This window comes from Zingiber officinale, chromosome 8A (genome assembly GCF_018446385.1).
Source record: "Zingiber officinale cultivar Zhangliang chromosome 8A, Zo_v1.1, whole genome shotgun sequence".
In the NCBI taxonomy this organism is placed as follows: Eukaryota; Viridiplantae; Streptophyta; class Magnoliopsida; order Zingiberales; family Zingiberaceae; genus Zingiber; species Zingiber officinale.
This window is the reverse complement of record NC_056000.1, coordinates 95,637,291-95,649,922: the sequence shown is the minus strand read 5'-3', so window position 1 is coordinate 95,649,922 and position 12,632 is coordinate 95,637,291.

Sequence of the window (12,632 nt, the reverse complement as noted above, 5' to 3'; positions counted from 1 at the left end):
AATAGAGATGAGTAAATATCCTAAAGGTAAAGCAAGGAGTATGAAAATGCATAGATAAAGCATGCATAAAATATAGGAATGTATGTCAAAACATGCTAAACAAGTGTATAAAACCTACGCACATCAACCAGGACTTCGCATTCCTATGTGTCCTGTAATTCCTCCAGCTGCTTCTTTATCAGAGGAGGTACCAACTACTCCTGCGGACCCATTGCCCCTTCTTCCAGCTTTACCTTCATCTTCCACCAAGCCCCGTGCTAAAAGAACTCCTTGCAAGAGATCAATTACTTTTAGGCCTATTATAACACCCATTGAATAGGATCCTTTGTTAACGAGCCTCTCATCTCCCGACCCATTTTTACAAGATTCTAAACATCCCCCTTCCTTTTCTTCACCATTTACAGATTCCCCCAGCTCTTCCATCTTATTCAAACAAGTCCATGGATTACCATCCCAGTTTGGTCAAACTTCTACCCCTACTTCGTATGGACTACTTCAACTAAAGGGGTCACTAGGTGAATCCTGGTTACAATCTCAGGTGCATATGGAAAGAAGCACCCTATCTAAGCGTGACGATGACCACAGTCGTCAAGCTACTGCAGTAAGTTTTTACTCTAACTTCCTTATTTTATACCTATAAAATGTAACCATGCTATCATTTTATCCAGCTATATGGTCCGAGTCTACATTTTGGCAAACTAGTTGGAGATTTGGAGAGGACTAATCACACTTTAAAAGATAAAATGGAGGAATTGCAAGCTGCTTCCAACCTCCCTAAAAATGAACTCATTCAGCTACGGGACAAGGTGAAGTCACAAGCTAAGTTTACTGTTAGCTTAGAAAAGGCTTTACAAGGCATCGACCAATTGCTACAATCCCGAGAGGAAGAAAATAGAAACTTAGAGCAACAATTACAAGGGCTTAATTCTACGCTTGATGTTAAAAATGCCTTAAAGGCTAAACCTCTCTCGGATGTTGCTCACAAAACTATTCTGCTAAACCAGTTACAGTAATCACATAGTTTGGGGTCCCATGAGTTAGCCCCAGAATTGGCTTCTAAAGACTTTGCCTTGATCCAACAACAAGAAAGATTGCCAACCCAAGATTTTCAAATAAGCTCGTTCTTAAAAGAACTAGTGGAGGCTAAGGCAGAGAAAACTACTTTTCAAGGGGAAAAGGATAACCTACAATCTGAATTTCAAGCATATAAGGTTGGCGAGGATGAGTGCAGATCCTATTTAGATTCTCTCGAGTTTGGTAAGGAATATGCTAAGCGCATTGTAGGAACTCTCACCCACTCTGTTGAAGGAGTAATCCAACAACTAAGAGAGGGAGGTTGCCTATCTGAAGATCCTCCTCCCCTATTTATGGATAATGGATGACATAACCAGGAACTTCCAAAAGACCTCCTAAGCAAATTTGAGTAATCTTCGGATTTGGTATCTATGGCTTTTCATAATTTCATGACAATTGTATACTACTTGTTGTTTATAAAATGTTAATGAAAATAGATACTTACCTGTCTTTCCTTGTGTGATTTCTTTATCTTGAGAACCACCCAAGTGTTTATATAAACGAACTTTTTCAATATGTTCACCATATGTAGAGAAATTCCATAAAGAAATTATACTTGAAGGAAGTAGACCTCATAATCATTTTTGGAGTGATATAATGTTGAATGAACCTTTTCTGGTGATCTCTGGATTTATATGATAAGTTAAATATCTTGCTTATATATGAAGAATTCCTGACTTGTTTGATGAACTAGTCGGATCTATATACCCGGGAGAGATTAAACATCTATAATATATAAATGCTCCTTTGGGGTTTTCCCGATTATATGAGGGATGGGTCGGATTTATATGCTCGAGTGAGATTAAATATCTGTAATATGTATGCTCCTTTGGGCTTTGCCCGACTGCATGACAGACCGATAAGATTGGTATGCCTGAGCAAAATTAAATATCTATCATGTAAATGCTTTTCCGTGCTTTCTCGACTGTATGAGGGATCAGTCGAATTTGTATGCCCGAGCTAGATTAAACATCTGTAATATATATGTTCCTTTGGGCTTTGCTCGACTGTATGATAGACCGATCAGATTGGTACGCCCGTGCAAAATTAAATATCTGCCATGTAAATGCTTCTCCGTGCTTTCTCGACAGTATTAGGGACCAGTCAGATTTGTATGACCGAACAAGAATAAACATCTGCACAATAAGTAATGTTGATGCTAAAACCTATGGTTGATCTTGGAGAAGGTTTAAAGTCTCCAACCCCCCTTAAGGAAGCCTTTCTGGTCACTCCTTAAGGTTCCTGATCGACTGTTCAATGATTTAAAGTCTCCGGTTCCCCTTAAGGAAACCAGGTCGGTCACTCCTTAAGGTCCTCGATCGATTGTTCAATGGTTTAATGTCTCCGACTCCCCCTAAGGAAGCTAGGCTGGTCACTCCTTAAGGTCCCTGATCGACTGTTCAAGGGTTTAAAGTCTTCACTCCCCCTAAGGAAGCCAGGTCGGTCACTCCTTAAGGTCCTCAATCGACTGTTATGGTTTAAAGTCTCCAGTTCGCCCTAAGGAAGCCTGGCCAGTCACTACTTAAGGTCTCCGATCGACTGTTAAAGTTTAAAGTCTCCGGTTACCCATAAGAAAGCCTGGCCGGTCACTCCTTATGATCCCTAATCGACTGTTATGGTTTAAAGTCTCTGGTTCCCCCTAAGGAAGCCTGGACGGTCACTCCTTAAGGTCCCCGATCGACTGTTATGGTTTAAAGTCTCTGATTCCCCCTAAGGAAGTTAGGCCAGTTATTCTTTAAGGTCCCTAATTGACTGTTCAATGGTTTAAAGTCTCCGGTTCTCCCTAAGGAAGGCAAGCCGGTCACTCCTTAAGGTCCCGATCGACTATTATGGTTTAAAGTCTCAGGTTCCCCGTAAGGAAGCTAGACCGATCACTCCTTAAGGTCCCTGATCGACTGATCAATGGTTTAAAGTCTCTGGTTCCCCCTAAGGAAGCCAAGTCGGTCACTCCTTAAGGTCCCCGATCAACTGTTCAATGGTTTAAAGTCTTCGGTTCCCCCCAAGGTTGTCAGGCAAGTCACTTCTTAAGGTCCCCGATCCACTATATGGAGGTTTAAAGAAGAGGATATTACCTCTCCAAATAAAATTGCCTGCACTTTATCTGTTATTCATATTAACAATGTTTGAACAAGATACATAAATGACTTACAGGCATATTTTCTAAGTTCTATATGGCTGCAAATGATTAGCACTCCAAGGTCGTTTGAGTTTTCTCCCTTCTGTATTTTGGAGGTAATAGGCGCCCGATATAAGTTTCTGTATGATTTTATAAGGTCCTTCCCATTGGGGTTCTAGCTTGTTAACATCTCCCACAGGCTTGATGCGCTTCTATACTAGATCACCTACTTAAAAGAACTTTGGAATAACTCTTTTGTTATAATTTTGTCTCATTCTTTACTGATAGGAAATAAGCCTTGTTGCTACTTTGTCCTGTGCTTCCTCTATTAAGTCAATCTCCATAAGGCGTCGATCTATGTTGTTGTCATCATAAAGCCTTCTTCGATCAGACTCTACTTCGACTTCAATTGGAATCACTGTTTCACCCCCATAAACTAGGTGAAAAGGAGTAATTCTTGTGGCTTCTTGTTAACCTCCGCAAGTGTACGGAAAGGTCGCAAGTACTATAAAAGATTATCGTATCCACAGGGACTGGAATAAGCACTAGAAATGCTTCAACACGAGTTAGCTAAATAACTAATCAATTGGTTTTCAAAAACTAAATGTAACTAATAAAAAGTAAACATATAAATGAAAGATCAACAAACAAGATTATGGGCTATGATAAAGGAATGTTCTAGGAGTTTTGGTTTCTTTGTAAGATTCCTCAATGTAAATGATCTACCAAATCCTATTTCTCAATTGTCCAATATTTATAGAAGGTTGCCGGTTCTCCCTTGCAATATACAACCGGCCTAGACTGAAATCTATACCTAAATGTGATCAATTAGATATGAATTTATGTTGTCCTTACACGGGCATGTTCCTGTCACGAAGATCTCTCGGATAATCAACACAAAGATCATACTTCTCAACCCATAAGATATAAAGATTAATCCCTAAATCTATCCTACCTTCTTGAATTATCCTAGTTTTCCCTAAATCTTATCCCTCAAACGTCCTTACACGGGCTTGCACCTTTCGCGTGCTTCCCTCAGAAAATCTAGTGGGAGACAATCTCTACAAGATCCATAGGACTTTCAAACAATCAATCTAAAATGAGAATTAGGTCCACATCACAACAATTCATTCAAGATTGAATTGATACAAACAAGACAATATCATAGAAATAAGGAAATGAAAAATCCACAAGAGTTTACATCAATTCATCATACAAATACTCCCTCCATCCTAAAACAAAGAGATCTACTCCATGAATCGAAGAGAGAAATTTGAAAATACAAAGATTACAAGCATTTCTTGATCCCCAATCCAAGAAGAGGAGAGAAAGAAAACTTATCTAAGATGAAGCTTGGTCTTCGGATCTAATCCACGCTCCCGGAGTCGAATCCGTTGAAGATTCTCCTTTAGAACGCCCAGAAATCCTCCCAAGATTGGAAGGAAAGACCCAAATCTCGCTCTCTCCCAAGAGAGAGAAGATGCCCTTTCAAATCTTGAAGAACGGTTTAAATAGAGGTGAAGTTTGGGTGCCACACGACCCCGTGGCACACCCGTGTGAGGTTCACACGGCCCTGCCCACTCTCCTCTCTGCCAGCCTTGCACGGCCATGTGTGAAACACGGCCGTGGCAAACATCCGCCAATGGCCCCTTTACATGATCGTGTAGATCTACAAGGCTTGAACTGCCTTAGCCTCTGGAAATCTGGCATGGTCGTGTGATGTACACGGCCTACTTCCTTCCCTGCCATTGAGAACCTCACACAGTCGTGTGAGACACACGGCCGAGGCTTCTCCAGTCTCTGGAAAACTCACATAGCCGTGTGATGCACATGGCCTAGGCTTCTTCTCATGTCTGGGTTCTTCAGATCCTTGCACGGTCGTGTCAGGTTCACACGGCCATGACCACTTCATTTCCTGCTGCAGCCTTCTGTCCCGTGATCTCCACATGGCTTGGGCAACCCCCCAGAGCAGGGCAGTGTGTGGTTCAGGTAGGGCACCTTCTTCCCTTGCTTTGCTCACAGATTTTGCTTTGAACATGAAATCTTCACCAATTTCGACTCCTGTATACAGAAAATGCACAAAAGTAGATCTCCGAACAAAGAGAGTAAATATGCTAAAAAGGAAAGCTGAAAGTACGAAAATGCATAGATTATGCATGCTCAAAGTATGTGAAAGTGAGTCAAAACATGCCAATAAGTGTATACAATCTACGCACATCACACCCCCAAACTTAAACCTTTGCTTGTCCTCAAGCAAAATGTTACAATCTACATTCATATGTTCTACAACACATTCATAAACCATAATGTACTTTCCTAACTCTGTCAAAAAGTTTCACTAACAAGCATGATCATGAAAACAAAGTCAAGTATGGCTCAAGCATAAGTATCTTGTGCTCAGTGCAAAAAGTACTTAAAACCCTTCAAGTTTCAATCTATGTTCTAGTCAAGTCGTCATCAAATTTGAATTCCTAATGTTTCCAGTGATAGACAAGTAACCAGTGATAGACACTTACTTGCCACACACTTGGTTCATATTTCTCAATCAACCTAATGTTTCAAAGGTGTGCTCAATCTCAAGAGAAGCTAAGCAGTCATTTCCCCAATAACCAAACTCGATCTCAAATGGGTGACTTGCTAGATTCCACTCACGACGACGGTTTTTTATATCCCATATTCACTTTTTTTTCATTGCTTTTTTTCAATTTTTTTTCATAAGCATTTGCATTGTGCAAATCTTATTTCACAAGTGTACTTTTAGCACAAATGTTGGGATATTTTGATTTTTCCAAATGAGCTTGCATGAGTTGAGCCTCATCTAATAACCAAAATGAAGTTTGAAAAAACACCATGGAAACCAAGTACTAAACAAACAAGATGAATCATGACTATTTCAATGATATCAACCATTCAAGCATCAAGTCAAGGTGTAGTGAAAGTAAGATCCTTAAGGTCAAGCCAAAACTAAAACTCTTCTCCATAAGATACTTAGCTTATTTTATGCTACTCAAGATAGAGAAAAGAGGTACACTAGGCATACTACTAGCTTCATTTACAACATCATGAATCTAGATAATAAACGTGCTAACATTTTTCTTGAAGACAAGAAAGCATATAAGTGAAGTTTTGATGTTCTCAAGATGTATGCCACAAGATTTCAAAAGATAGTTAAATGACTATCAAAACAAGCACTCAAGCTAGACAATCGAAATAGAATGCAAAAACAAAAACTAAACATGCAGAAAACAAGCAAAAACTGAAAACTAGAATGCAAAAAGAAATTAGGTTTGACACCACCCCCAGACTCAAACTTTTCATCGTCCCGATGAAATCAATATAGTGGAGGTGGAGGTAGATCAGGAAATTTAGGCAGAATAAAAGGGAAGTAATCAATAAACCACCTTACTTCATTTCTAACAAACATATGACACTCGAACAGTTTGTCAACATCATCTTGAAAAAAACTCATATACCCCCGAAAATCTTCATTAAACTCACAATGGGTTCTATAAGAATTCATAAATTGAGAAATCTTTTCACACAATTCCCTCTCACTTTTGAAACAATCTTGCAGTTTTTTAAATTGTTCTTCTTCCATGGGTTTATTATTAGAAAGAAATTTTTCAGTCACATTAAAATTATTATGAATATTATCCAGAGCAGAATGAAGTTCTTGAAAATTAAAGCTATGAACATCACGATTGACCAAAGGAACTCTTTTTGAAAATGAATTTGACAATATTTTCGAATGTTGAATTGCTAATTTCAAACACCAATTTTCCCTAACATGAATGGTAGTGAGGTCATGATTGGGTAGTCTTAAAGGGAAATTATTCTTAATAAGAAGACTATATCCATGTTCTTCACGTCTTATCATTTTTATTGCTAAACATGAGTTCAAGTCTAATCTACAAGAATTATCAATCATTTCCAATTCATTTAAATCACACCCTAACACCAAAGAAACTGAGTTAATAATCCACCAAAAATAATAGGTGTGGTAGAGTCAGATTTTCCAAGTTTCACTAAATGTTTAAGAAAGAAATAACCTGAATTAAAATCAACATTCTCAACCATTGCCCATAAACAGTACAAATCTACAAGTCTTACTAATCCCACTTTGTCTTCTCTCCCAAATATGGTATTCTTCATGACTAAATAAGCATATCTAAAAATGGGGTTAATAATGTGAAGAGCTCTAGAATTATGAGGGTTAAAATGTGACTGTTCAGAAATGTGTTGCCAAAAGCGTGAATTTTTGAACTGAAGTAAAATTGTACACAAATCATTCTTAGGCAACTCATAACAAGTATTAAAATCACTCAACACCCATTCATAATCCTCATTAAACAGTAAAAAATTTAGTCTACCCCCACCTTGAACATTATCAACCGTTATGGAACTCAAAAATTCAAAAACGATTCTAGGATAGGTAGGATATCTCATTGTCATTAAACCACTCCAGCCTATTCTTTCAAACAACCAATTTAAATCATCCTTAAACCCTAATGTTACCAAAGTTTCATCATCCATAAATTTGGTACTTACAAGAGGGCGTTTACATAAAGAAGAATACCTAAAACGTTGTTCCTCACTAGAGAAGACAATACCAAAATCATTAGAAATTCCTTTAAAACAAAAGTTTTTCTCCTTTGTTGCAACCATCTTCTCCTTCCCTTTCCTTGTAGAAGAGGATTCCTCCATCACATTTTCCATGGTGGAAGAGATTCGAGCCTTCAAAAGGAGAATGAGAGGAAGAAATTAGAAATGGTGGCTAAAATCCTAGAGATAAGAAAAATGAGAGAGAAGGAAGAAGAGGGAACGGGGTGTGCGGCCGTGTGCCGCCCACACCCCGTGCCCTAACTCCCTTTAAGGGTGTGGACTGGGTCGTGTATCATTACAAGGCCTAGTTCCTCTTTCTCTGCACGGTCGTGTCTAAGACACGACCATACTCATCTCCTTCTCGGCTTTCCTAGCAAGGTCGTGTTCGGAACACGGCCTCAATAACCTTCTTTTCTGAAATCAGTACACGGTCATGTCAGATGACACAGCCAGTGTAGGCTTTTGCACTGGTTCCTTCACACGGCCGTGTGGTAGACACGGCCGAGAAACTCTCCTCCTCTGGATTCTTCACACGGCCGTGTCAGATGGCACGACCAGTGCAGGCTTTTGCACTAGTTCCCTCACACGGTCGTGTGTGAGACACGACCGAGAAGCTTTCCTCCTCTGGATTCTTCACACGGTCGTGTCTGGTACACGGCCACCTACCTTTTCTTCTCTGGAGACTCCACACGGCTGTGTCATGTAGACACGGCCCAAGCATCTCCCCTTTCTGCACCGTAAGCCTGACCGTGTGCAGCACACGATCATGCTCTGTTTTGCTCCAATTGACACTTCTCCTCCATTCTAGCTCCTCCCACACTTCCATGGCCATGAAGAAATCATGGCCAGCTCATGGAAGTGAAATTTCAACCTAAAAACAAAACAAAAACCAAGTAAAACACTACTAATGAAGAATTGAAACCTAGAACATGACTTAACTAAAAAGTCAATCTGGAGGACAAGGTTCAGAAAAATACAACCTTTGTTTCTCTTCCAATTTCATACTGTGCACATATTCCTTCAACCGTTGGCCATTTACCTTAATCAATCCAAGATCTTTATTCCAAATATCTACCGCTCCAAAAGGATAAACCTTTCTAACCTCAAACGGACCTGTCCACTTTGATTTAAGCTTTCTTGGAAAAAGCTTTAGCCTTGAATTAAATAATAAAACTAGATCTCCTTCCTTGAAACTTTTTCAGAGAATGTGTTGATCATGCCGCTTCTTTATTCTTTCCTTATAAGATCTAGCATGTTCATAAGCATCCAATCTCAATTCATCAAGCTCATTCAACTGAAGCTTCCTTTTCTCCCCTGCTTCCTTGAGATTCATGTTTAGATTTGTAATTGCCCAATAGGCTTTATGTTCTAATTCTACTGGAAGATGACAAGGTTTTCCATAAACTAACCGAAATGGAGTCATCCCAATAGGAGTCTTGTAGGCAGTACGATATGCCCATAAGGCATCATCTAGCTTCCATGACCAATCCTTTCGCGAAGTTAATACTGTTTTCTCTAGTATGGCTTTAATTTCACGGTTGGAGATCTCAGCTTGCCCATTAGTTTGTGGATGATATGGCGTTGTTACTTTGTGGCTCACTCCATATTTTCTAAGTAAATTCTCAAACTGTGTTTCTATAAAGTGTGATCCCCCATCACTAATGACTGCCTTAGGCACGACAAATCTCGGAAAAATTATGCTTTTAAATAATTTGATAACTGTTCTCGCATCACTTGTAGGAGAGGCTATAGCTTCTACCCATTTGGACACATAATCCACTGCTACAAGGATAAACCTATTCCCATATGAAAAGGGAAATGGCCCCATGAAGTATATTCCCCATACATCAAATAATTCTACTTCAAGTATGTAATTCAATGTCGTTTCATTCCTCCTAGTAATATTTCCAGTCCTCTGACATTGATCACATGATTGTACAAATTTCTTGGCATCTTTGAATAAAGTGGGCCAATAAAAGCCTGCTTGAAGGATTTTTGCTCGGTCTTAGAGCTCCCCAAATGTCCTCCATAAGAAGAAGAATGACAATGAAATAGGATATCCTTGACTTCTTCCTCAGGTATACATCTTCGATAAATCACATCATTGCATTTCCTATAAAGGAGAGGTTCATCCCAAATATAATTCTTCACATTTGAACAAAAAATTTTCTTTTGTTGATTGGAGAAATATGGGGGTAGGACTTCGCTTGCCAGGAAATTTACAAAATCCACATACCAAGGTATTTTAGCACTCGATATGGATATAAGGTGCTCATCAGGAAAAATATCATCAATAGGTAAGTCAAAATCTGCATCCTTTTCCTTATTTTTCCAAACTCTGGATAAGTGGTCAGCTACTACGTTCTCCGCTCCCTTCTTATCTCTAATCTCGAGGTTGAACTCTTGAAGTAATAAAATTCATCTGATAAGTCGTGGTTTAGCATCTTTCTTGCTTAGTAAATATCGGATAGCTGCATGATCATTATAAACTATTACCTTTGAACCTACCAGATATGATCTAAACTTATCAAATGCAAATACTACGGCTAGAAGTTCTTTTTCAGTAGTGGAATAATTCACTTGAGCTGCATCAAGCGTTTGACTTGCATAATGTATAGCATGTAGAATCTTATTTTTTCTTTATCCTAACACTGCCCCTACTGCGAAGTCACTTGCATCACACATTATCTCAAAAGGAAGATTCCAATCCGGAGCTTGAATTACTGGGGCTGAAATAAGGGCACTTTTAATTTTACTAAAGGCCTCCATGCATTCTTTGTCAAAATAAAATTCAACATCCTTGATTAGCAAATTTGTTAAAGGCTTAGCAATTTTTGAAAAGCCCTTGATAAAACGCCTAGAGAATCCGGCATGCCCTAGGAAACTTCTCACTCCTTTTACATTAATTGGTGGGGGTAGTTTTTCTATCACTTTTACTTTTGCTTGATCCACTTCAATCCCACGTTCTGATATTTTATGCCCCAAAACAATTCCTTCTCTAACCATGAAATGACATTTCTCCCAGTTTAACACTAAATTCCTCTTTTCACATCTTTGAAGAACTGTAGAGAGATTAGATAAACAAGTGTCAAAGTCATTCCCGTATACTGAGAAATCATCCATGAATACCTCCATAATTTTCTCTATTAAATCTGAAAAAATTGCCATCATACATCTCTAGAAAGTGGTTGGAGCATTACAAAGCCCAAAAGGCATACGGCGATAAGCAAAAGTGTCATAGGGGCATGTGAAAGTAGTCTTCTCTTGAACTTGGGGATGAATTGGAATTTGAAAAAAATCCTAAATCCATCCAAGTAGCAAAAATACGAGTGCTTAGCCAATCTCTCAAGCATTTCATCAATAAAAGGTAAGGGAAAATGATCCTTCCTCGTTTCCTTGTTCAGCTTTCGATAATCAATACACATTCGCCACCCCGTTACTGTTCGTGTTGGAATCAATTTATTTTCCTCGTTTTTGATAACAGTCATTCCCCCTTTCTTTGGGACTACGTCACCCATTCACTGTCTGAAATTGGATAAATGATACCAACATCAAGAAGTTTGAGCACCTCTTTTTTTACTACCTCTTTCAGATTTGGATTCAACCTCCTCTGGTACTCAATTGAATTTTTATAGCCCTCCTCAAGTAAAATCCTATGCATGCAAAGGGAAGGACTAATCCCTTTTATATCATCAATAGTGTATCCAATTGCTTTTCTATGCAGCTTCAACTCTTCGACCAACCTCTGTGTTTCAGACTCAATTAGACTAGCATTGATTATAACTGGAAAAGTGGAATTTGGTCCGAGGAATTCATATTTTAGAGTTGATGGAAATGACTTAAGCTCAGGTTGGGGTGATACTATTTCTGGCACAGTTAGCTCTTGCTCTATCAACTTAATCTCTTCATCTTGGGATCCTTTCTCCAAATCTTCTTCATCTTCTAGAAAAGTATCATCCCCTTTCTTCTCCTCCATTGAAACTGCTTCTTCATTGAATATTTTTAAAAGAGACTCATAACACCAAGGCAATAATACTCGAAGATCATTCTGATTCAGAATAATTCCTTTCTCCCCATTTTCCTTTTCTTCCACTGTATTAACCGTTAGAATTGCGTCATTTTGTCCTGACCAATCATTAAAATTTGATGCGATCCTGTAGATTATCCCACAGGCTTTCTCTAAATTTTTCTTAAGAAAAGATCCTCCAGAAGCTATATCTAGTTGACTCTTATTTGAGAGAGAAAGCCCTTCATAAAATAAGTGCATAATTAACCATCCCTCAATACCGTGATGTGGACATGACTGTAAAAGATATGAATATCTTTCCCAGGCTTGATGTAACTCTTCCCAAGCAAGTTGTTTAAAATTCAGAATTTGACTTCTCAAATAAGTAGTCTTCTGGGGGGGGAGGGAATACCTACCCAAGAATCTCTGTTCTAACTCATCCCAGGTTTTGATACTTTGAGATTCAAGGAATTATACCATCTCTTTGCAGCACCTTGCAGACTAAAGGGAAAGGCCAATAGCTGTATAATATCAGATGGAACATCCTCATATTTCTGAACCATTGAAATGAAGGAAGGTTTAAGCATAAAATTTCTTGCTTGAATTTCAGGGAAAACAACAGGTCCTAGTCCCTTGGCAGACCTTGGGGCTCCATAATTTCCTAACGACCTGAAAACTATTTTTGGTGTACAAAAGAAAAGAGGTACAGGAGATACAAGTTACAGTCACCGAATTCAGAAAGAATTAGGAAGGTCACGAAGGAATTTCAAAAACATAGAAAAGATCAAACAAGACGTTAGAATAAAAAATACAGAATTAGAATCACAATAGAAA